Source organism: Eubalaena glacialis, chromosome 14 (genome assembly GCF_028564815.1).
Source record: "Eubalaena glacialis isolate mEubGla1 chromosome 14, mEubGla1.1.hap2.+ XY, whole genome shotgun sequence".
Lineage (NCBI taxonomy): Eukaryota > Metazoa > Chordata > Mammalia > Artiodactyla > Balaenidae > Eubalaena > Eubalaena glacialis.
The window spans coordinates 657,070-680,743 of NC_083729.1; the positions used below are offsets into that span (position 1 = coordinate 657,070).

Below are 23,674 nucleotides of genomic sequence, written 5' to 3' on the forward strand. Positions count from 1 at the left end.
ATGACAGCTAATAAAAATGGATGTTAAGTTTATCTTACAGTGATTTCCAAGGAGGATTCTTAATTTTATTGGAGAAGCTTCCTTGCAGCATTTTTTTTCTTTAAAATCCATTTGCACTGTGCCCTGAGTCAAATCTAGGTCAAAATAACATATTGATCTGTGTTTCTATAAGTAAAGTTACTTTAGTTATTTGGAATTTAGTATGTTTATAACCGTCACAATCTCTAAGTGGATTCTAATAATCTTATCTCTTTATTTTATTTCACATTGGTAGATTAGTATAGAGTATTTATAGCCATTCTTGATTATTTTCAGTGCTTCACAAAAACTATAGTCATTTCTGTAATAGTTTTATCACTTTTTTTGAGATGCACAAAGAAGGATGTTCAGACAGCCCCCATATAAAAATCATCACATACCAATATGTAGCTCTAGTACTGTGAATATTTTCAGTTTAAAAACACAAGCTATACTGAATCAAGTACCGGAATTACAGACTAAATGCCTGGGTGTCTACATGATTGAACAGATTTTATTTGTTATTTGTCAGCTTCACGGAGCTGACCAGAGATGACGTAAATCCTCATTTAATGTTTTAGTTACAGTTTTGATTGTGGAAAAAAAAAATACAATGATAAGAAAGGACATCTGATTTGGAGAAGATTTGGATAGTAATTATTTTTTCTTTTACATAAAAATACATACAAGCTTATGAATTACATATATTTAAAATTGTTCTTAAGCTTGATTTTTTAAAGTTTCCCACTCAACATAATTTTCAGTTCAATCTTTTTGACAGACTCTAGGTGATATACTAGTGCATGTGACAGAAAGCGCTGTTTCAAGTTATTAAATGTCAGTGTGGCAGGAAAGAACAGCATTTATGACAACACAAAATTGTACACACATAATTGTCTTTCAAATTACCATCCTTAAGAAGGAAAAGACACACTGTTTAGAAAAAAAAAAGCACCTAGGAACATCTGTTTTTACAGAGAGACTGCTGTTGTCGGGCAGCCAGCTCTGTGGCCATCACACCTGGCCCTGGGAGTGTGCGTGCCTGAGCCACACCTGTCCCCACAGAAGACGCGGCTGCCCTGATATTGTCTTCAGCTACACACACGCGTGCGCACACACACACACACACACACACACGCGAGTTTATATTCATTTAAGTTTGCCTAATCTCAGGTTTACTGTAGGGAGTGAGGGTCTCTCCTCCCACCCTCTCTTCATTCTTTCCGTTTTAAATCAGATGCTCTGACTAGCGGGGAAGAAGCCCCGTTAGGATGGTCCCTGTTCGCCGCCGTCGTGACTGGTGGTGAAGCGGACTTTCCTGGCTGAAAGGCCAGGGCTTTTGCTGGCGTCGTTGTGTCTGTAAAAGGTGACGCGCTCTTAGAACACAGACGAGGGGGCGGCCGGCCTGCGGCGCACAGGACACGCGGGCTGGAAGCAGGCTGTGTCCCAGGAGACGCGGGCCGGCCCCTCAGCCCTGGACCTGGTTGTCGTAGAGACCAGCTCCGGGGAGACAGCAGATGCCATCACGCATGCCTTTTAACAGAAAAACACACACGTGTGTGTACATCCGTGTTTATGGTATCAGTGAAGATGTCATCAATCTAGTGTTGGATAAATAGACACACATCATAGTTTTAAAGTTTGCCTCTGAGCTCACACATACCTGAAATAATTAAAAGAAGTCAGTGGCTTTGTCCTCCTAGATTTTGTTCCCCATCACAGGGAAGCTCTGATCCCTGGCAACTGAATACTGTCTAGTAGGATTGTTACGAGCATCAGAGATAAGATACACGCGTAACCTTCCAGTTTAGAACACGTGGCAGGTGTTCTGGGAACAGCCGGTTGTGAGTTAAGTGCTGCGACGAAGAGGCACGTCTGTGTCCGGGCGGGAGGTGCCCCCAGCCCCACCCCCGAGCCCTCTGCACCCTCACCCTCTTCTCAGTACCCTGATGTGTTTCCCGGCCTGTATACGGCATCCACATACAAGAAATAAGTAGATACTTGTGGGTCAGTGGATTATTTGGAAAAGATGTGAAGCCAAGTGCAGGGAGGAGCCTCGGTTGACTCCCGTGTAGGACTGCTGGGCTATCAGGATTTGAAGACGACTAATTCACAGAAGCCTTTAGAATCCCGTTAGAGCTGGCTGAGTTCTGAAGAGACTCTTAAGTTCTGCTGAGAGCACCAGAGAGAAGGAGGCAGGAGGGGTGTTCCTGGTGGTCCCGCGGAGACTGTCTCCCGGCCCCATCGCAAGCGTCGCTGCTCCTGAAGGATCTCCTGGGATTTAGGGAAGTAGCCGTGGATGTGTGAGGAGTGGAAGTTGGGAGCGAGGGGAGTCAGATGCCTCTTAGGACCTGCTGGTTGGAGGAGGAAGAGGGGATGGGGGGGGATGCCCAGGCTTTCGACCTGAGCCAGGTTGGGGTCCTGGGCCAGTGTCCACAGCACAGGCTGCAACCGCAGAGCCGGCGGCGGGCCTGGCTCTTCCGACCCCACACCTGGCACCTGGACGGGCCAGACGGCCACCGAGGACACGCCGGACGGGTCAGACAGCAGCACGGCTCTGGAGGGCGCCTCCGCAGGGCCCCGGGGTGACTTGCTCTTACACGGGAACTGCTCACAAACCGTTCCTCACCAACACCGTCCAGACGGGTCTGATTCCTGCGATTCTTCTCCAAATTTGTGTCGATGAATATTTGCTAAAACAGAAAAGTTGAAAAAATAATCCCAGTAAATGCCCGTAAACCCATCGCCCAGATTCCACATCCATGTTCGTATATACTTTCTTCATCTGCGTGCGTGTGTGTTTTGCTTTGTTTTTGCTGAACTGTTGAAAAGTCATTCGCGTGTGTTGTGAATTTCAGCCACAGTCGTGTCAGCCCGCCCACCTCGCTGGCAGCTCTGTTATCCCCGATCTGAATTCCTGACTTGGTTCAGGGCGGGGCTCTGATTACTCTGGTTTTAACAGTACAACTTTTTTTCTTTTTTTTTTTGCAAATACTAAGTGGTGGCAGCATGAAAGCATACTGTTCACCAGCAATTTTTCGACTAATGGATTTAGCATTTATTGACGATCCTTCTGATGAGCTGATTCATTGAATATGGCCAAATGGTGGTTTTCTGTTCCATTTATCAACGGCCTCTCTCCTCTAAAGAAGAGCTTTCTGTCGTCGACTGGAGAAGCACCACTGTCCCTCGTGAAATGTCAGGGTCAGTGCTTGTTTCTGTCTCCTGAGTCACAGTTTTCACGGGAAGGAGTGGAGCTGTGACCTGATCCCTCCCGTGTCTGCCTCTCCACCTCCTTCTCTTTAGCCTCTGAGAACCATCGTGGGTCCAGGTCGCACATTTGTTCCATGAATCACAGTCAGGTACGTCTCTATGAGATGGTCAGTGGAAGGTCCGCAGGCTGGTTTCCTTTCACCTTCGGGCAGGTAATGCTTGTCGTTCTGATGATAAAAGATATCTCAGGCTCACCCTTGTAACCTCTTCATGGATCTCCTGTTCCCTAAGGACTTGGAGTTGCTCTTTTTTTCATTTTCAGTTGAGTTTTTAGAAACCAAAAGTTTCCAAGACCATTCCCTGGACAGAGTAAGAGAAAATATTTTTAAATTTTCATGACATGATATTAATAGTGTTTACTCAAACTTCACATGACAGGTTTCTTGCCTAGACTAGGTTTTTTTCTTTTCTGTTTTTTATTTCTTCAATGAATATCTTGAATCCTAATAACCTTTTCATCCTTACTTAATTATTAACCCCATAAGTACCTTAAATATTTTCAAAATTATATCAGAATATGAGCTCTAAAATTATTGATCAAATATTTATTTATTGCTCATCTTTGATCTTTGGAATATAATCAATTATGAACATACAGGTCAGTATAGTGTTCAAATTTTTTTGAGATACTTATTATCTCTCTGTAGTTTATTATGCAATTGGCTTTAATATTTAAATTATTTCTAATATTTGGGTTTTAATATTTTTCTTTTCACCTAATTTAATTTTTGAATTTGTAAAAATTTACATTGTGAAAAATTAAAACTGTAAAAAAAAAAAAACTCAGAGAATTCTCACTTCAGTCCCTACTCTCTCAATCCTGACACTTCCTGCACCTGTTGGTAATCATTTTGGTTATTTTCTGGGTAAATTTATGTTTATGATATTTACTTTTGAAAAAAGTAAATATGTATTTTCTTCCTTTTCTTATATGTTCCTCTTCTTCAGATGCAAGGTTATCATACTCTGTCGACATTGCCCTGTGCCTTAGCATGTCTTGAACTTGACTCCATGCTGACATGCTGGTGTCCCTCATTTATGCTGGGCTGCACAGTAGTCATTGCGTGACGGTACAGTATATGTATTCATCCAGTCCCCTATTAATAGACACTTGTATCCTTCCCAGGCTTTTGCAAATGCAAACAGTGTTGCAGTCAGTATCTCTGTGCATATGTTGTTTTCTGTAGGTGACGGGCATCTTGAAGTTAGAATCCTAAAGGAGGTGTTGCAGGGTCAAATAATAAATGCATAGTTTGTTAGGGGATTCGAGTTTCTTTCCCTGGGGTAGTAGGGTTTGCACTTAGCCGAACGATTTATTTCCTTCAGGGGTTCACCAATGGGACTGTGGTCACATGTTTATGTGTTTATGAGTCAGAGCTTTGATACACGGCTTTTCGGGTGTGGGCACAGGGTTTGTGCTTCTGGCTGAATGTGTGTATTTTCATCTTCCCATGCAAATGTAAGTTTACAGTATTATCTGTCTCCTAGTTACGCTTCAGATGTGGGCTGTGGGTGATTTTACCTGCTCTCCTTGTTAACCTCCAAAGTTTTTGAAAGATGTCTATCAATTTAAATTTTAAAAGCTACGGTTTTCCAGTGGGAATCTGAGATTAATTCTCTAACTTCATTGTGGAAAGGGGTTTTCCCATATCTATGGTAGCATTGCTATGATACTATCATTTAATTAAATGTTGACCAAACATGGCTCTGATGATAAATGTCATTATAGAAAGTATCATCTGAGGATTCTGATGGCTAATTCACTTCCGTTGCATCAGACAGCAGGGAATTCCTGCTTCTTGTAAGGCCGCTGTGGAGCACGGACCACAGAGGTGATGGAAATCCATCATCTTCCAGGGAATCTCGGTAAGAACTTCCCCAAGGTGGCTTTTGCTGTCAGCCTGTGTTCTCTGCCAAATATATTCTCAGGTATGAAAAGTCTGCTCTGTGCTACCAAGTCGAAGCACACATTTTAGAGTTGGTGATTATGTTTAGTGTACCATTAAGGAATTAAGAAATTTCATTACAGTATTATCTCTGGACGATTAATTGAGCAATGATTTAATTTATATCATAATATTATAAGCGATAAAGTACAGTGAAGTGGTTCCAAAACTTGCCATTAATACTTCAATTTGCATTAGGTAGTAATTGGTCTCTACTTAAAAAAATGTTCAAAATTTGCTATCTCTTGAATTCTACTGAACCACTGTTTTTAATACTAAATGATAATGAATCAGGCAAAACCCATTTTTGGAATTCAAAATTATGATGATTTGCTGACACATAGTCATACATAATTAGTAAATTCCTTTGAATTTAGACCATATGATTTTTTTTTCTTTTTTTTTTTTAACATCTTTTTTGGAGTATAATTGCTTTACAATGGTGTGTTAGTTTCTGCTTTATAACGAAGTGAATCAGGTATACATATACATATGTTCCCATATCTCTTCCCTCTTGCGTCTCCCTCCCTCCCACAGACCATATGATTTTTTGTTGTATACTGTCTCATAGGAGTTTTATTTACATCACACAGAACAAGCTTTCAGGATGTTGGGAATGGTTTGGGCAATCATTTCTAGAACATGGGGAGTTTGGGGGTATCCAACCCCACCCCCGTGTTTATATAATTAGCTGGCACAATGAAATAATTTTGGCATTGATTCTACATTTGTCCTTTGTACTTGAATTACATGTATTTGGAGAAGAAAAGCTAGTATGTTCATTTCATATCTTACATCCGATTTATGTCCATAATTTTTGTTAAGAAAGAGTGAGTTCTCTAGTAAGAAGCATGATATTACGTGAAGGAAAAGCCCAAGACTACAAGTGTTAACAGTCAGTGCCCTGGGATATTGTATTTTATTTTTTAAAGTAAACTAGTGAAATGAAGTATGTGTGGTTAGTACCACGTGGGCACAGTGAACTATTTAAACGGTTTTTGGAAAGTTAAGGGGGAAAAATGTCTAACATGAAGTTCTCTAATTCAGTGTCCTGAGAGGTATGATAATATCAGTCTTGAAAATTAGCTGGATTTTCTCATGTAAATTTTCCCAAAGAAATTAAAGAAACTGTATAGAAATTTAGTGACAAGTGCTTGCTTCTAAATATAGCAAAGGTTCATAACTAAGACAGTGTCTCCAAAAGAAAGAAAGCTATTTTTCATGACATTATATTAGCTCACATTATCAGCACTTCAAGTCAGGAATTATAATGATGTTAATCGGGAAAATGTTATTCCTTTCCTTCAAGTAAGAAAAACGCACATTAGATTTCCTTCCTCGGTTCAGTTCTGATTTTACAAATGAACAGACCGAGTTTTTGCAGAGCAAACAGCCAGTTCAGTGGAGAAGCGTCAGCTAAAGGCTGCTGAGTCAGAGCAGGTGGGTCCTGGCCGACAGCGTCCTTCAGACTGTAACCCCGGTTTCCGCGATGTGGCCCAGGTCCCCACTGGCCCACGAGAAAGACCCCTGAGTGTCTGGCAGGGACTTACCTGCACAATGACCCAATTTGATCAGGCAGCTCACGCGTCTAGGACCCAGGGTCACACCCGGCCCCCTGAGCGGGAAGGGAGGGGCGGTGGCCCTGGCTCGGGCCTGGGGGGACAGGGCCGCGTTCGCGCGCGTGTCGCACCGTGTGCCTGGAACGTGGGGCAGCTCCGGCGTGTTTAGATCAGCGCAGGGTGCGTGCGTGGGGAGCCGTTTCCCCGCCGTGCGCGGACCACGCACCCTCCTCCCTCCTGGCCTGCGCTTCCCACCCTCGGGTCCCACCTGCCCGCCAGAGTCTGGGCTTGACGAAGCGCATCTCGTCGCCATGGAGGTGGAAACAGGCCTACAGAGCGAGCCGCCAGGGCACCTGCACAGTCAAGGTTTCCTGTAGGAAGAGAGGAAACTAGAGGAGGAGCCCGGGCTTGGGGGGGGCTGGGGGCCAGCTGGGTCGGCGGGGCAATTGGTGGCCCTGTCCGTCTGCTGCCGCCACCGCCTGAGCTCGGACTGTGGTGGCGGGTTTACTGTGTCACTTTTTGTCTAAGCCACTACCAGTGACGACGCGATTCGCTTGCCTGCCCTGTTGCACAGGTGGGCGTTGGGCGGGGTTCACCTTGCTTGTCCGCTTGGACTGAGGAAGGCGGCTTGAAGTTCGGAGCCTGGATGGTCGCTTGGCCCGGGGCCGACCTCCCCTCAGGAGCCCCCCACCCCGGGGAGGGGGAGGGGGACCAGTCTCACTCCTGGAATGTTCTTCTCCATTTAAACAGCAAGAGGTACTTTAAATTGGGTGACTTGCCCGGGCGTGCTGGGTGTGCATCTGGACGGTGGGAAATCTATTTTTAAAGCAGTTCTCTGCAGTCAGAAAGTGCACATAGATGGTGTTGAGTCTTTGTTTTGGAACACGGAGATTAAACAGCTTTAATTTTTTGGTTAAACACAATGTTTTGTTAAAGTATAAAATATAAATTTATGCCTCAGGTAGGTAGTAAGTTACTGTTAGAATGTTTGTGGCATCATAAATCTGAAAGTTTGAACGGTGGGTCGTGCCCCCAATCCGATGGCCACTCGAAGGGTCGGCCTCACGGGACAAGCTGTCAGACCGACGGCCCCGACCCCAGTGACCCTCCCACCTGTGGACAGCACCACTCGGGTGACCCGCGTCATCCAGGCAGCTCTGGTGACGATGCTGTGGGGCCAGCGGGCTCAGTGTCAGCGGTTCCCTGGGAAGCCCCTGTCACTGTGCCCGCACAGCGTCCCAGGTGTGGCTGCATCTCAGATCCACGACCTCTGCTTCCCGACCAGACCCAGAAGATGCTCTCGGAAGTCGGTGTGCGAACGGGTAGCTGGCGATGTGGGAAAGGCAGCATGTGGTTTGCACTAGTGGCAGCTGTTTAGGGCAGGGGTTGGCAGACTTTCCCAGCAAAGGGCCGGATAGTAAATATTTCCCGCTGTGTGGCCTCTGAGGCAGGGATTCCATCCGGCTCCTGCAGGGGCACAGCAGCCGCTTTGGATGGAGAGTGAATGAACAGCCGTCCTATGTGCCAATAAAACTACTCACCCGTCAAGTGCGCCTTTGCTTAGCGTTGTGTGCAGCGAAATGAGTCAGCCAGAGAAAGTGTTTTCCGTGAGATCTCTCTTATACATGGGATCTAAAAAAACTAAAACCAAATACACACTCATAGATACAGAGAACAGAGTGGTGTCCGCGAGAGGCGGGGCGGGGGTGGGGGGAGAAGTGGGTGAACTTGGTGTTTTTAATTTAAATAAATTGAATAAAAATAGAACAGGTGAATCCTCACAAAGGTTCAAAGCAGAAGATTTTCAACAGGAGGATGAAGACAATTGTAACGTTGGAAAGGTCGCAGGTAGTTGGTCTCTTCCCGGAAGTGAGCAGGGATGTGATGGTGGAGAGTCGGGTGACTGCTGTGCGGGGTTCATCTCCGTGTTCTGTGCAGACACCTCGAATCCCTGCTGGGCAGACGCCGTCCACTCCTCCGCGAGGCGCTTCTGTCCTGCATCTCTCCCTCCTTTGACAGTTTTAAAATTTCAGTTAAATCAGTCATTTAAGAGTTTGTTAAAATCGCTGCTGGTGTTCAGATGCTGTATCTGAAGGCTGGATCTGCTGCCTCAGGTGTGTCCTTCCTCGTGTCTGAGGAGTTAAGGCATCAGGGGTCACAGTCTTTCCTTTTGTTTGCGTCAGAGTTTCTCCCTTATCCTCGGAGACATTTTATCATCTTTACAAAAATATCCAGGGTCTCAGGATCGATTTGTGTGTATATATATACAAATATATGTATTATATATATATATAAATCAGGATCGATCCAGTCATCAAAACCTTTACAAAGGGAACTGTTATCATCTTACTGTAAGGATATTTGTGCATTATTTATTTCCCTTAGAAAATTTAGGCAAGATTGTTTCTTCTGTAACTACATTCTCACAGAGTGAATCTGTAAGTTTCTATTACCAGATTGAAAAAAATACAACAAACACATTATTGTGGCACAATAAACAGTTGGGGCACGGCTGATTCTGCATCTGAAATAGATGGCGACTTCTCAAGTATCTTCCTGGAAACCCTTCCCTTGGAGGAAGTCACGTGCTGCCCTGCCCTTGACCTCAGTGCTCGGTGGAGCCGGTCCTTCCCATCAGCCGTTCTCGTGCTCACGTTTAGTAGCGCCCAGGCTAGGCATTTGTGCCATTTTCTTTTGTGATATTGTGAGTTAAAATGTAAAGCAATTCAGTATAGTAAAGATGGGTCTTAGCTGTTATACAGGAGGATCTGTCTTCTGAAGAACTCGGTTATTAAATGTCTCAGCTGTATGATGGTTTTGGCACGTGCAACTCAAGTTTGCTTTGTAACAAGTTTACCGAATGTTCGAGTTGATGCCGCGATGACCCTGCTAAATTCAGTAACTAAGGTTTTTGTTATTTAAAGTGAGAAGCGTGTACCTGATTTATTTTCAGAGTCAAATGTGAAGGACATCTCCACTGAAATGCAGGGCACACGTGAAACATTTAGACACGTTGAGCTTTTTCTCCATTTCCACCGGCTGTTTGCTCTTCCCACATGAGCCCGTATTTGTATGTTTGTACCTTTTTGCAGAATGAAGTCTTTACTCAGACTATTCACCTTGACAGTCGGCTCCTCTTTGCAAATCCGTAAGTTCCTGTAAAGCGTGCAGAAGCTGGTGTAGACCCCTTGCTGAAAGCGCCAGTCTCTAACGCGGTAAGGAAAGTCTGCACTGCCACTTTTGGACGCAGAGATAAATCCCCTCTTAAAATACACAAAGACTTGTTTGGACAACTTCGGGAACAGTGTCTTGAGGGACTGACAGCTGAATCTGGTAGTGAGAAACGGCGATTCATTTATTTTGTTGTGATTGTTCTAATGTCTTTTATGACTTTTATATGTGTATACACGTCTCTTTTTCCTAAGATTTTTCTCACAATTAGACTTCATTTTAAAACACAGTTTAAGGAAGTAGATATCTATTTTAAATAACGTTGAAATGCTTTTTGTGTGTCAAATCCAAGTTATTCAAATGTTATGCCATTTTGTTAAGAGTCTTTTGATCTTTGGGGCTCATTATAGCAGTCTATTTTTGCAGAATTAGAAATCATTCAACAGCATGGAGTCCTACCTTTTTTCCCCTCAAAAAGTGCATCCTAAGTAGGTCATTATTGACAGATCTTGCTTGTTTCCTTTGATGGCTATAAATTCACTGGGATGATGGAATCAAGCAGACATCTGAGTGGCAGTTACAAGGTCAGTATCACTGATCAAAGTGTGGCCCTAAACAAATTTTCAAACAGAAGATTAAAATACTTAATATGGCCATATGACCTTTTTCCTGGATTATGGGAGAATATAAGCCCTGCTTCTCACCACCACTGTGCAGCCGTGTCTCTGGGCATCACTCTCCCTACGGAAGGACCGGGCTCGTGTTCACGTCTCCCGCGGCCTCGCGCAGACCGCAGGGGGGGCACCTGCTGCTCAGTCCTGCGGCCCGTCAGGCCGTGTGGGGGGCTGTCTGGATCTGAGCCATCAGGTGGATGAAGGGCGTGTCACGGAGGAAGTGAAGGCATTTCAGTCAGCCCAAACCTACCCCGCGGGCCCTCGTGCAGACCCCATGCCCGCGGTGGCCATCCCCCTCCTGCTTTTCATTTCCAGCCCCCTCGGGGGACCTCTGGCCGCCTCCTCATCCTCAGTTTCCAGCGGGGTCGTTCTCAGACCTTCCTGCGCAGTAGAGTCACCCAGGGAGTCTGCAGACCCCTCACCTCTGCCTGTGAGGCCAGGCTCTCTGGGGGGGGCCCCGGGGGCAGTGGTTTCCGAAGCTCAGCCAGGACCCCCCCAGCGCCCTCTCCAGAGCTTCTGGCCTCAGCTTTTCTCTCCGCTCTCCTTCTTCAACAGCTTGGCCCCCAGCCCTGCCAACCCCGTCACCCCCAGCCTTTTCCCAGTGGCTCCTGGGGGCGGCCCCAAGGGCTCTTTGGTCCTACAGCTCAGAGAAGTGTGGGGGCTCCATATGGAGTTTCTATCGGCCGTTGCCAAAGTCGGGGTGGGTCCACGGATCACACGAATCTATCGGTGATAGGGAACCATTGTTTCCTAAAACATGAATTTCCCTTTTTGTGTTCCAGATTAAAATAATTTAGAGATTTTCTTTGAAATTAATATCGTACCTGATGGCATGTCTCAATTCACAAGAAGTGATGGAAACCATCGTTTCCGAGGAGGCTGGAAAGAGTGATAATGTAGGCAGTGGAATAACTGCGCTCTCCTCATCCTGCCCCCTTGACTTGGACATTCTCTGTGCTTCAGAAGTACGCCTGTGAGAGTACGGGTGTGCCCGCAAACGAGCGTTTGGTTTCTGAGTTTGCTTCGTGTTCACTTCGCTTTTTCTGTCGACTTTCAGTCAAGCGAGTGAGTGGATTTTCAGCAGAAACTGATGTTAATTTAAACTCAGAGGCTTTCAGAAACAAAAGTGAGCATCTGTTGTCAGGTGAATCCTGGGAGGCAGTCGGGGTGAGCTTCCTGCGTTGGTCCCGCAAACCTGCCCACCTGTGCCGTGTGTTCCAGGCTGAGTTCTCTCCTGGGTCACGGTCCCTCTGCCCAGGGTTGGTTTGTATCACCGTCAGCGGGGTCCTTGGATGAAAGAACATTTAACCGTAGTGTATGCAACAGTTTTTCCCCACTTAGTTTTGGGTTTTGTGCCTTGTTAGGAAAGCCTTCCTGAGTCCCAACCGTCCAGAAGATATTTATTTCGAGTTTTCAATTTCATCTTTAACGCACGCGGCATAAATAAGGGTCCAACTTACAGGTTCCTTATGGAGTGAATCCGTTGTCCCAGCATCCTGTATTTTGGTTCCTCACCATCAGTAGTGCCGGCCGACATCCAGTCTCCATGTTCAGAGGGACTCTGGGCTCTCCTCTGTTCTTCTGGTCGTTTTCTTCAAACCCTGTATCATTTTTTCCACAGTTTTAATTTTTATAACTTGGTAATGCCATATCCTTCAATTATAAGATGCAATTAACATCAACATACCCTGTTATTTTTTGTACCACAAAGAACATCCATTGTAATATACACCTTGATTTCACAGATGCTAAATTATGAACAGAAATCCATGTTAGACCCAGTGGCAAGCTTCAGATACTGGTATTTGACAGGGGGAGGGTCCCACCACTTCTTTTTCTAGTGATGCTCTAACTCTTCTTGGCCTTGTTTTCCTTTTAATCAGCGTCTTTTTGTCAAGGTCCAAACTGATTCAGATTCTGGTTGGAATACAGTGACTGCATAGACCGATTTGGGGACAGTTTTCCCATCTACAGGCATCTCTCTATTTAGTCAGTATTTCTTTAATGTCTTTCAATAAAGGATTAAATTTTCTCCTTTGAAGTCTTCAAGATATTCTGTATATTCCCGGGTATCTAATGGATTCGGGGAAGAAAGATTATATTCTTAATTTTTTTCTCCTGGTTCTATTGTATAAATACATGAATCATATTGATAGATTGCAATTTTATCCAGCCATATTGCTAGATGTTCATGATTTCTAATATGTCTATAGAGTCTTTGGTTTTATTTGTGGATATGAATATCATCTGTGAATATTGTTCACGCCATTGAATTTTTATGTCTTTTTTCTCCTGTCTCATGGTAAGCGAAGGTAAACAAAATGATGTTTACTGGAGGAGCTGCAACCAGCTGCTCTATTACAGATTCACAGAATTAGTATTATTCTTCCTGATTTTGGAGTTCTTTATATGTTCTGCATCTGAGTCTTTATCAAACATATGTGATGCCAAAATCTCTCACTCTGTGGGTTCCTTTTTGCTCTCTTAATAATATCTTTTATTGAACAGAATTTCTCAATTTTAATGCAGAATACTTTATCAATTTCTAATTTATGGGTAGAACTTTTTGCATGATGTTGAAATAAACTTTACTCCACGTTCATGAAGATATTTTCATTTGTTTTCTTTTAAACATTTTATTATTTGCCTTTCGTTTAGATCTTAAGTCCAATCAGAATTTTTTTTTTTTTTTTTTTTTTTTTTGTATGATGTGAAGCAGGGTTCCAGGTTCACTTTTCTGTGTGTAGCAAAGATGATTCTTTCCAGACCTCACTGCAGGGCCACGTTCATAGCCCATGACGTGATCATGTGTGTGTGTATCTCTTTCTGGATCCTGGATTCTCTCTTTCCCATTGAGCTATTTTCCTTGCGCAAATGCCCCGTTTGCTCTTGTAATAGTTCTTGATATCCGGCTGTGTACGTCTTAAGCTTTGTTTCTCTTTTCCAAGATTGCCTTGACTGCACTTGAGTCTTGTATTTCCATTTAAAATTCAGAATCACTTTATCAATTTCTAGAAACTTGCTGAGGTTATGATTTTCTATTGTTTTGAATCTTAGATTAATCTGGGGAGAAGTGACAACTTGACGATATTAATTTATCCACTTCACGAGCACGATCTATTCTATGACATTTAGGTCTCCTTATATCCTGTTAATAACGTTTTTAAAATTTTCAGTGTAGAGACCATGGACATCTTTTTTTTATTTGTGGCTGTGTTGGGTCTTCGTTGCTGCGCGCAGGCTTTCTCTAGTTGCGGTGAGCAGGGGCTACTCTTCGTTGCGGTGCGCGGGCTTCTCATCGCGGTGGCTTCTCTTGTTGAGGAGCACCAGCTCTAGGTGTGCGGGCTTCAGTAGTTGTGGTATTTGGGCTCAGTAGTTGTGGCTCACGGGCTCTACAGCGCAGGCTCAGTAGCTGTGGCGCACGGGCTTAGTTGCTCCACGGCATGTGGGATCTTCCCAGACCAGGGCTCAAACCCATGTCCCTGCACTGGCAGGCAGATTCCTAGCCACTGCGCCACCAGGGAAGCCCCAAAACCTTGTACGTCTTTTATTAAATTGATTTCTAGATATTGGTGACTTTTTTTGTTAACATCTTTATTGGAGTATAATTGCTTTACATTGTTGTGTTAGTTTCTGCTGTGTAACAGAGTGAATCAGCTATACGTATACATAGATCCCCATATCCCCTCCCTCTTGCGTCTCCCTCCCTCCCTCCCTATCCCACCCCTCTAGGTGGTCACAAAGCACCAAGCTGATCTCCCTGTGGATACTGGTGACTTTTAATGCTACTGTAAGTTGTGTCTTCTTATATCTTTCAGTTGTTATACTAGTTGCTGATGTGTTGACATGTACTTTCAAAATATTGACATAGCATACCATTAACTGATACCTTTATTAATGCCATGACTAATCATTTATCTATTTTCATACTTTAAGATTATCTCTGTGCTCAGTAATGGCATCTGTGGAAAATGCTTTGTTTTTTCCTTTCCAACCTTCAGGCCTTGTAAGTATACAAAGGCAGATGCTGGCTGGGAGCTGCAGGGCATGGCTGTGGGGAGGTGGCTGGGTGAGCATCTATTTCTCAGTCCCCAGGAGGAAGTTCTCCAGATTCAACACTGAGGGCCACAGATGCTCTGAGTCTTTCTTAGAGGTTTTCCGGAAGGCCAGGGAAGGTACCTTTTATTAAAAGGCTTCGTTGAGAATGACTTGTATCAAGTGGCTTTTTGAGACTTGCTCACGGTCACGGGAGTGTCTCCGTGTTCCGAGCCTGTGGCGGGGTGCCTCCCAGGAGCCCTGTCCCACTTCTGTCCGGGCTAGTCTGCGTGTCCGTAGCGTGGGGCTGATGTGACGACACTCAGTTACAGAGACCCCCCTCCATCTTGGGCGCAGGTCCTTTCTGTCTCGGATCACGCTTTCTGGGGGATGCTGTGTTGTGAATGGCCAGCTGGAGAGGCCCCGGGGCCCAGACGGGGAGCCCCCGGCCGGCAGCACAGGAGCGGGTGGTGGCCGACCTGTCACCCGGAGCCCCCTCCCACCTGACTGCTGCCCCCATGGCTGACCGCGGCCGCAGGGGACCCGCATCCAGATCCCAGAAGCTGTGAGGTGTTGGATGTCTTATTATGCAGAGGTAGGTAACTGTTACATGGAGGTACAGTTACTTTCAGATGAGAAACTACATTCCCTTCCTTGATTCACTTGTTCAAAAAGTATTTTCCTTTTTATATTTTTCTGGATTCAATTTGGTAATATTTTCTTTAGGATGTTTACATTTATGTTCAAGAGGGTGTTTGGTAAGTAAATTTACTTTATTATAACCTCCTTACCGTGTTTTAGAACTAGCTTAGCTTGGGGTTATAAATGAGTTAAATGGTGTTCCTTTTTTGTTTTTCTGGAAGAGTTTGTATGATAGCATTATTTTTTCCTGAAACATGTGGAATTAACTGCTGAAGCTATATAAGCCTAGAGTTTACTTTGTGAAAGATTTTTAATAGTGAATTCAGCTTTTAAAACATGTAGTAATATTTGTATGTATATATATATGTATATTCAGTCTATTTATCTCTTGTAAAAATAAAATACAGTGTGTGTGAAAAAAAGAAGAAAAAAGAAAAAAAAGGAAAAATAAAGAGAAAAAAAAATGTAGTAATATTTGCATGAAAACAATGATGAACAGGAGTAACTGGGTGGGTGTGGCTATTCCAATAAAACTTTATTTACAGAAACAGGCCTTTGGCTGCCCTGAGATTAGATCATTGATTTTCAACAGCTTTTTAAAAATAAATAATGCATTAAAAGATGTAAATTTTCTTTGAAACACATTTCAAAGAGTTGTAACTTCATTATCCATTCAAAGTACATTTCCACTGTGATTTTTACAACATTGATCTGTGGTAATTTGGAAGTAGATTGCTTAACTTTGAAGGAGAGGAGATTTTATGTATCTTTTTTGGCTCATTTTCCACTGTAGAGTATGTGAAAAGGACACAATCTGAGTGATTTTGACCCTTTGACTTCCTCCCCTCCTCTGTCCCTTCTCCCTCCCCCCACTTCCCCTCCCCCTCCCTCCTCTCCCTTTCCTCCCTCCTCCCTCCCCCTCCCCCTGCCTCATCTCTCCCTTCCCTCCTCCCTCCACCCTTCCCCCACTACCCCTCCCCCTCCTCCCTCCCTTCCCCCTCCCCCTCCTCTCCTCTCCCCCTCCCCTCCTTCCCCTCCCCATCCCCCCTCCAGTTGTCCACATCCCCATGCCCCCTCTTGCTCTCCGGCACTGCACTGAAGCTCATCCTTACAGGGGTTTAACCCACACTTTGTTGGCCTACAAGCCCCAGGTCATCAGATTACCCTTCAGGAATGTGTGCTTATATTCAGAGAAACATAGAGTTCCAAGTCTGAGGAATTCTATGTCAGTTGTCAGAATCTTTCCTCATTTCTTGCTCAGTTTCACAATATTTTGAGAAAGTGCGTCCTGTGCTGTGATCTTTAGCTGTGTTATTTCTTTATTTCATCGAGGAGGGAGAGGGCTCGTCTGCGTGTGTTGGTGGTGGTGGTTCTGAGGGGGGAGTGGAGCCAGGTGGTCCCTACATCTTCTTTAGTGACGCCTGCCTGGTGTATAAATGCTGTGCCCTCACTCATAGGCGGCAGTGGGCAGTGCACGCCCACCTCCCTGACACTCTGGGCCCCCTACTATGAGGCCAGTGATGTGGATAGATGTGGTGCCTGAACAGCTGATGCTGACCTTATGGTCAGATGCGGGGACCACGCAGGATGAGGAGATGCTCCCTGGAGCCTGTGGTCCTGAGGGCAGCACCTCCAGCCCCAGCCTTGCTGCTGGGCCCCCTGGGAACCGCCGTCTCCTGGAGGCGACCCGGGTCTGTGCCCGCGGCAGCTTCTTTACTATGAGTACCCTCCTCGAAGGTGTTTGGAGGGCAGCCCTCCTGATGCCATGGAAATGGTTAATTCTTCTGGGATCTGAGTTTTTAATGCTCTGACTCTCTGTTATAAGTAGAGGGCTAGGGTTTTGCCTACAGACATCACTTTGATGAGCTGAAGGGTCCTGGGAGCAAACCTCAGCCCTCACTGCAGTTTCCACTGGTCCTTCCAGCAGGACCTGAGGTGCGGCCTGAAGCGGGTGGTGATGCTGACTAGCCTGTCCGGATGTGAGCCTGTGTGAGCCCTGCTGGGCCCTGCTGGGTCCTGGTTGTGGATTTCATGAGGGATTTTGTAGAGGTGATGTGTTTCCGTAAATCCTCAAGTACAAAGCAGCATTCATGACCCCCGTAGCAATGAATAAATCTTTTATACAAACAAGTAGGCAATAATAATATCACATTTCTTATGTTATCTGAGGTTGAATTGATGTATTTTATGGATTTTCTTAAAAGGTACATTTTCAGTTGAAGAAACTAAATTAGGAAGACAAACAGGGTAAAACTGAATCATATAAGTCATTTCAATTCAATAAAAGTTCACCTGAAATACATGTGATAAAAATTAGGCATTTTCGAAGTTAAAACAATAATACTGCCAAGGTGAGCTGTTTTTTTCTTCTTCTTGATCCCGTGCATTTTTATTTCATTAAAGAAATGTTTGTTTCGCTTCCTGCCTGTCTAGCCTGTGTAGGTGCCAAGTACACCAGACTGTAAGTGCTGTCACAGGGTCCTCACGTTATAAGACATAATCCAGGACCTCACACAGATCATGCAAGTGCTGACTTACACTGCTAACCGGAGAGAGAAGTGTGTCTCCCGTCTTCCACCAGCGTCCGTGAAATCCCAGCACGTTACTTTGCTCTCTTGCAATCTGGGTCAAACCTCAGGACCTCCGTCAGTGTCAGTGATAAATGTTCTGAATTTGATCATTAGAATGGAGTGATCTAAAAAAATGTTCGTTGTAGTATTTAGATATATAATTACACATTTATGTATTATTTCATAATGTCTTTGTGTAACCGTAATGAAACATAAATATAAATTAAAATAGTACATAGATAAAATGATGTATTTTGGGGTCTGTGACATGTGGAAGTGACCCATGGGAGACCACGAAGGGCAGGAGGGAGTCGGAGGGATTACATTCTTACACTGTTCACGAAGCGATGCTGCTTGGTGGTAGATGGTGATACAGGAAGACGTGTGTTTCCATATCCAGAGAAAACACTTAAAAATAGAACAAAGCTATATGGTTAAAACAGTTTTTTTTTAATTGATGAAATGGAAAACAAGCACATACTTAAAATTCATCCAAAGATGGCGGGAAAGAAGGAACCAGAAGGATGGAGAACAGATGCCCAAACAGAAAACAAGACCAAACATGGTGGAAATAAGTCAGACCATGTGGACAGTCACCTCCAGGGCGAGGTCTGAGGGTTCAGTTAAAAAGCTGGAAACTTGACAAGACCCCACTTTGCGCTGTTTATAGGGATCGCATTGAGAGAGACACAGAATGAGAGAAAAGGGTCTACTAAGACTTAGTCCAGCTCCTCTGAGTAGGACGGGGCTGGGGGTGAAGCTTCAGCAGGGGGAGGGCACGCACACGGGGCCTGATGACCTCTGAATCAGTCTGTCCTCGCGGGGGGGGGGGGTGGCTTGACAAACCCAGCTTATCCTGCTTCTGCTGAGAAGTCACCTTGGTTCCAGCGGAGGGCCACTCCCAGGGTCACGTTTTCAGGAGCTGTCGGGCACCAGGTGTCCGCACACCGCAGGGAGCCTGGAACTCACTCGATTGGCCTTGTTTTTAACAATAGTTTTCCTGCAAGTTGAGTTTACATGTAAGTAGACAAAGAATAAAATATTCCTCTACTCTCTTGAGTGCCCTTCCTATTCCACACACTCAACAGGCCCTAGGAACACGACGGAAATTAACATGCTTTCCACATCCAAGATGTTACAGTCAGATGAGTGATGAAGGTTATTATTGTAATTGCTAGTCCTGGATCCATCACGGCATGATGGTTCCTTATGTGCTTCGTCTATACTGTTAGTGATAAAATGCTGTAAAAATCAGAAACACACTAAAGACAATGGCAATTAGATGTTCTAATTTTCACAGCCGTTTTCTGTTTTGTTATTTTCTATACATTGACCTACTACCAGGTTTCAGCTCCAGTGTTCATAACAAAAACCGTTTTGGCATTTGCTTAAAAATACGCACCACTTGCTTTAAATTCTTCTGCTGGCAGTACTGGTGGAAGGCATGACACGGAGACTTAATGATTTTATTTAGACATTCGGAGCTGCACGTGGATGACGGTAGCGGATCATGTGGAATTAGCTTGTGACCTACTACAGCGTTTATAGTAATTAAACAAGACATTCGCTTTCCAGGCATTAAGATCATGTAGCTTGAGAGCCAGCTGTTTACTGCATTGCAAGGCCACTGCCTTCACGGGAAATGGCAGGGGTTTTCCTTGGGGCTGTTTAGAACGAAGCTTCTGGACCAAAATGTGCATTTTAAAAGACAGACATTGTAATATCCATAACAGACAGACATTGTAATATCCATAACACCTTTATCTGTGCCATTTCGTCTGCTTTATAATTTTGATGAGGAGTGTTCTGTAGACGCTTTAGGGTGGAAAGTGCTGGTTGTGGTTGATCATAAAAAACATAGCTGTGTTTGAACTTATAGTCAGTATTTCATAAAATGCTAAATACCTTAACAAATAAGTCATGACATAAAGGCCCATCCTGTGACAAGACTGTTACTTTATCACAAGCTGAACTTGGACAGATGTACCCAAATGTATGCGATGGACATTCAAATAGCCTGAGTGTCTTTTTATATGTTTAGAGTTTTTTATGTAAGTTTATGTAAGTGGAAAGATCTTTGTCTTCTAGTTTACATCCTAAAATTGTCTGACCTGTCTGTGAAAATGAACTATATTCCCATCAAAGTCCTGGCCACCGATTGTGAAAGTGGGAATGGTGAGTGTGGGCTCGTCCTGGCGGGCACCCTGAGTCTGGGAGAGCACCACGATCCAGGCCCCTGGAGGAGACTGATACCGCTGTGGCCCCCATGGGAGGGCAGATGGGTGTGGCGGGTGCTGGCTCTGGGGATGTGGTACCCAAGCAAGCTCTCGTCTCTCTGCCCCACTTTTCTGGATGAAGGAGGAGGAGGTCACTGGCTAGAGAGATGTCCAGCTGCCTGGTGGCAGGTGTGAGGCAGGCAGAGCTGGGTCCGTCTCAGATGAGCGATGCTTCCATGTGCCTTACCTGTGGGAAGGGTCGTTTATGGGGGTCTCATCTGCAAAAGGGGCCCTGCACACCTGCCGTTCAGCCTGGGGCCGCCACAGGAGGTAACACCTGTGAAAACAGCACATTGTAAGCTCTAAAGCACTGTGACCTCACCAGCTTTGATGGGGGTTTTTCTCCTGACATTCTTTTTGGCCAAAATATACTATGTTAGGTCTGTTCCCCCTGGGAACTTGGAAGGAGTGGTTAAATGAGATTTTAGGAGTGTCTCTATTTTGTAATTAACTGCCTTTAACCTATAAACACCCCTAAAGAATTTAAAGGTTACTGTATATATAAAATGCCAAACACACCCCTACAATTTTACATTATAACTTTCTTAGGAAACATTTTTCAAGAGTAAGTGAAGTGTAAACTTAAAGCAGCTCAAATCCTGATTTAGCAGAACTTAAATAATTATTATAACAGGTACTGCTTAAATTAAAAGTGTAGCTTCAGCAAGAATGTCCTAACAGAAGCAATGTTGACAGTGTATCCCTTTAATTTTTATTGTACTTTGAAGTGTTTGAATCACTTTTATGTATGTGATCTTATTTAATTCATTATTGCATTGCCATGTGGGTCAAAGATAATGTCCTTTTAAATCAAAATGAATAAAATAATCATGGAATCACGTGTTAACATGCAGAATGGACCATAAGGGCCCACTTATCTCCCAATATAGATGCCAGAACTGATGGCCAGAGAGGACTGATAGCTTACAGAAGGTCGTGTAACCAAGAAAAATAGGTCAGGTGAGCATTTCCGATTAAACAGATGTAGCCTGTGTGTGTGCATTTGTAAGTTAAAGCCCGCCTGTCCGAGGCACCGCTCGGGTGATGAGGACATGACCTCGTGGAGATGAGCTGCCTGGGGCGTCCTGCACAGCAAGTCTCGGCTTTCCTGGGGATGTCGTTTATGTCTTTAAACGTCAAACTCTTGCTTTTGTGGGCAGAACATTATCTGTTTTTCCAGTGTAAAGCTTTCTTTTCTGTCGGTTGGTATAAAATGAATGCATTAAGGTCCTGCTTTTCTTTACCCCTAAGAGGCAAGCAGTAGTTGTTTTGATGTATTTTTAGTGGAATATTGCCTGATGGTCATTTTTTCCCTCCGTATCTGAACTCTTTGGGGACATTTCTTTTTTATTTAATTGGGGTATAGTTGTTTGACAATGTTGTGTTAGTTTCTTCTGTACAGCGAAGTGGAGTTCCCTGTGCTATCCAGCAGGTTCTCATTAGTTATCCATTTTATACAGATTAGTGTATACATGTCAATCCCAATCTCCCGATTCATCCCACCCACCCTTCCACACTTTTCTTTCTAAAATCTGGGTTGTGGATTTTCCTGGCACGGATGGCTCTTCCTGGTTGTCTGCCCATTAATGCCTTGATCCTTTCATTTTGTGTGAAGCGCTGCAGGACTAACAAAGTTGATTTTTTCTTTCTGGTACCGAAAGTGGCTTTATTTTTACTGATATGTAAATAGCGTGAAAAGATAACCTAACAGAAAAACCCCTGGATTGCATTCACCTTCTGCTGGTTTGAGACAGGCCGTTAGAAACTTTCACAGGTAATGTCTCATTGACTCATTCTGTCACCCAGGGAAGTTGGAATGATCTAATTTTACCCATCAGGAAACGGAGGCTCAGAGGAGGAAGATGGATGGTCCAAATGTGTATGGCCAGCATGTGACAGAACTGAAATTAATTTTTATGTCCTCTGATGCTTTTTCTATGGCATCACTGGACTTCTCTACAGGATCTTTTCATTTTTTACATATTGCAAAAGTAATTGCTCAAAAGTACATAAACCTCACAGTTTCAGTTGTACCGTGTACAGCCTTTTAGGGAATATTTTGTATGATCTTTCATATTTGTTAGACCCAGTAAACCAAGATCAAAGAGACGATATTAGAAGTTTAGAATTCTTTATAACAAAGTACTACTTATAATGCCCTTAGGTATGTATTGCTAAAAACTGGACTAAATTAAAAATCCATCCCTGTCTTTCTCCCCGTGAATAAACTGCTAAGGGATACAGATAGACTGTCTCCCTCCTCTGTGTGTTTTCATAGCTCTTTGTTTTTATTTTATTTTTGCCCTTGATATTCATTCTTTAATTCATCTGTCAACGATTCAGTGAAGAAAATATGCTTATTTCTGAGTAAACAAGGAAAATGTGTTAAGACTACTTGTGTACATCTCTGTATTGTAACTTGTGTACAGTGCTCTTTGGTAGAATAGCCATGAACATCTGGTGAGTGAGAGGTTGTCCACCGTGCTCTGTTAGAGAACAGGCTTCTGTTTTGTGTGGTTCTCCTGGAAACCTTCAGGTTTGCCACACTCCTAACACATACGTCACGGAGTGATTTGAGAGGGGTGTTCTTGGTTGTATAACTAAATGAAAAAGCTATAAAATAGTTAACTTTAGTTTTTATGATTTTTTAAAATTAACGAGCAGACTGCTTCATGCCACCTCCACTCATGTGAAGGGCAAGCCATTTTAGCAGCGAGTGTAAGAGTGGCCAGATTAAACCATCCATAATAGGTGATGCATATACGTATGTGAGAATTGTGGACGTTTACATAAAATGTTGGTTTTTTGTTTGTTTTTTTCTCCTTTTCTTTAAAAACACCTTTATTGGAGTATAATTGCTTTACAGTGGTGTATTAGTTTCTGCTGTATAACAAAGTGAATCAGCTGTACATATACATATATCCCCATATCTCCTCCCTTTGTGTCTCCCTCCCACCCTCCCCATCCCACCCCTCTAGGTGGTCACAAAGCACCGAGCTGATCTCCCTGGGCTATGCGGTTGCTTCGCACTAGCTATCTGTTTTACATTTGGTAGTGTATATAAGTCCATGCCACTCTCTCACTTCGGCCCAGCTTACGCTTCCCCCTCCCCGTGTCCTCAGGTCCATTCTCTACGTCTGCATCTTTATTCCTGTCCTGCCCCTAGGTTCATTAGAACCTTTTTTTTTTTTTTTTTTTTTTACATTCCATATGTATGTGTTAGCATACGGTATTTGTTTTTCTCTTTCTGAGTTACTTCACTCTGTATGACAGACTCTAGGTCCATCCACCTCACTACAAATAACTAAATTTCATTTCTTTTTATGGTTGAGTAATATTCCATTGTATACATGTGCCACATCTTCTTTATCCATTCATCTGTCAGTGGACACTTAGGCTGCTTCCATGTCCTGGCTGTTGTAAATAGAGCTGCAGTGAACATTGTGGTACATGACTCTTTTTGAATTATGGTTTTCTCAGGATATATGCCCAGTAGTGGGATGGCTGGGT

The 23,674-nt window shown here is 44.0% G+C and overlaps 1 protein-coding gene across 5 annotated transcripts in view; it reads left to right on the top strand.

Annotated features, from left to right (window-relative positions):
- SNTG2 (syntrophin gamma 2) overlaps positions 1 to 23,674 on the top strand; it is a 215,332-nt gene that overhangs the window by 40,872 nt on the left and 150,786 nt on the right. Inside the window, exon 1 of one of the 5 annotated variants that reach the window (XM_061211247.1) lies at positions 9,978 to 10,011. The exons of the other annotated variants lie outside the window; for them this stretch is intronic. The gene's annotated coding sequence lies outside the window, so the exon portion shown is untranslated. Of the gene's footprint in view, positions 1 to 9,977; positions 10,012 to 23,674 lie in introns of those variants that run through there. 5 annotated transcript variants of the gene reach the window in all.